The 2,500-nt window shown below is 49.5% G+C and overlaps 1 non-coding gene across 1 annotated transcript; it reads left to right on the top strand.

Annotated features, from left to right (window-relative positions):
• The first annotated feature begins 1,548 nt into the window (after positions 1 to 1,548).
• Positions 1,549 to 1,703, top strand: LOC143350762 (5.8S ribosomal RNA). The gene has a single exon (XR_013081233.1). It is a non-coding gene; the product is annotated as a 5.8S ribosomal RNA (ribosomal RNA).
• Positions 1,704 to 2,500: the final 797 nt, after the last annotated feature.

Genomic DNA, 2,500 nt, shown 5'->3' with positions numbered 1-2,500 from the left:
CGGCTGTAGTTTATCGCATCGATTTCATCGAGCAACCGATGGACGCTGCCGCGTTCGTTCGTAAATGAATATTATACATACTCACGGATAGCCTGAGGCGAATGATCGCAAACGACGACGCGTCGATTTTGCGGCCATCGTTGCTCGCGCGACTAACGACGACCAGCCGAGAAGGCTGTAGTTTATCGCATCGATTTCATCGAGCAACCGATGGGCGCTGCCGCGTTCGTTCGTATATGAATATTATACATACTCACGGATAGCCAGAGGCGAATAATCGCAAACGACGACGCGTCGATTTTGCGGCCATCGTTGCTCGCGCGACTAACGACGACCAGCCGAGACGGCTGTAGTTTATCGCATCGATTTCATCGAGCAACCGGTGGACGCTGCCGCGTTCGTTCGTAAATGAATAATATACATACTCATGGCTAACTTGAGGCGAATAATCGCAAACGACGACGCGTCGATTTTGCGGCCATCGTTGCTCGCGCGACTAACGACGACCAGCCGAAACGGCTGTAGTTTATCGCATCGATTTCATCGAGCAACCGATGGACGCTGCCGCGTTCGTTCGTAAATGAATAATATACATACTCATGGCTAACTTGAGGCGAATAATCGCAAACGACGACGCGTCGATTTTGCGGCCATCGTTGCTCGCGCGACTAACGACGACCAGCCGAAACGGCTGTAGTTTATCGCATCGATTTCATCGAGCAACCGATGGACGCTGCCGCGTTCGTTCGTAAATGAATAATATACATACTCATGGCTAACTTGAGGCGAATAATCGCAAACGACGACGCGTCGATTTTGCGGCCATCGTTGCTCGCGCGACTAACGACGACCAGCCGAAACGGCTGTAGTTTATCGCATCGATTTCATCGAGCAACCGATGGACGCTGCCGCGTTCGTTCGTAAATGAATGTTATACATACTCATGGCTAACTTGAGGCGAATAATCGCAAACGACGACGCGTCGATTTTGCGGCCATCGTTGCTCGCGCGACTAACGACGACCAGCCGAGACGGCTGTAGTTTATCGCATCGATTTCATCGAGCAACCGATGGACGCTGCCGCGTTCGTTCGTAAATGAATAATATACATACTCATGGCTAACGTGAGGCGAATAATCGCAAACGACGACGCGTCGATTGTGCGGCCATCCGTTGCTCGCGCGACTAACGACGACCAGCCGAGAAGGCTGTAGTTTATCGCATCGATTTCATCGAGCAACCGATGGGCGCTGCCGCGTGCGTTCGCCCGATTGCGCGTGAAGTTACTGTTCGGAACCAAGAATATACGGGTGTATTATACCCGTTTGGTCGCAGCCACGCGCAAAGGCTTTTGAATGTACTGTACGCCCGGCCGTCGAACGATGGTTTTCCGTCATTCAGGAAACAAAAAGAAACTTTTGTCGTCGATATGGCGCGTTCAATCCTCCGTCGATACGCTGGTCGGAGGTGCGAACATCGAATATTTTTAAAGCAAAGAACAAGGAGCATTTTTAAATACAAAGAAAAAAATTGTAAATTGTATATGATTACCCTGAACGGTGGATCACTTGGCTCGTGGGTCGATGAAGAACGCAGCTAATTGCGCGTCAACGTGTGAACTGCAGGACACATGAACATCGACATTTCGAACGCACATTGCGGTCCACGGATAAAATTCCTGGACCACGCCTGGCTGAGGGTCGTTCACTTGTCCTAAAACTGCTTGCGTTGTTCTCAGATTCCCTAACCCCGCCGTCGTTTACCTCTCCTTTCGGGGAGATGGCGAAGAACGTTTCGGAGCCGGGTCGATGAAGAGAAAGGTATCAACGTACGAGCGAGAATTTGGGTATTTCGTTGGCGTTTGTCGCTGGACGTACGAAAAAGAATAAATATTATATATTATTGGCAAGTTTGCGCACCCCTTGCGTGGTGAGGCAGAGATCAGTCTGGACTCGCGCGAGTGTTTTACGGCGTCGTGCGTCGTGTTGTCTGGAGTATCATCACGACCGCCCGTTAAAGCACCGCTCCTACGATTTCTGACTTTGACGGCACTAAAAACCACCGTGGGGCGCAAATCGCGTTTCGTACAAATCTAATGATTACCGGCGCTCCCGACGTTGCCCGAAGTTAATAATTTATGCAAAGGAAAGAGAAAATAAAGCGTATACTAGTTTTGGAGCATAACAAAAAGGACACTGGAAAGAAATTTGATCAAACACTGATAATTATGATATGTAATATATGCCCTACCACGTGAAATTTGTGGTATCCGTCGGTCGTCGTCTTCCTCTCTGTTCGTTCGTACAGCCCCAGGGAAAAATGATAATTTATCAAACGAATCGGACGATCATCCTCTATGGAGAGGCTCGAACGAACACGACGAGAAGCGCGATACGAACGGAACCCAAAAGAAGGGATATACTCTGAGAAGTTGGTCGCCCCATGTCTCTCTTTGTTACGAATATGTATATCGATTGCGAGACCGCGCGTTTAGCCGGTC

Source organism: Colletes latitarsis, unplaced genomic scaffold, assembly GCF_051014445.1.
Source record: "Colletes latitarsis isolate SP2378_abdomen unplaced genomic scaffold, iyColLati1 scaffold0039, whole genome shotgun sequence".
Taxonomy (NCBI): domain Eukaryota; kingdom Metazoa; phylum Arthropoda; class Insecta; order Hymenoptera; family Colletidae; genus Colletes; species Colletes latitarsis.
This window is presented reverse-complemented; position numbering and strand designations above follow the sequence as displayed.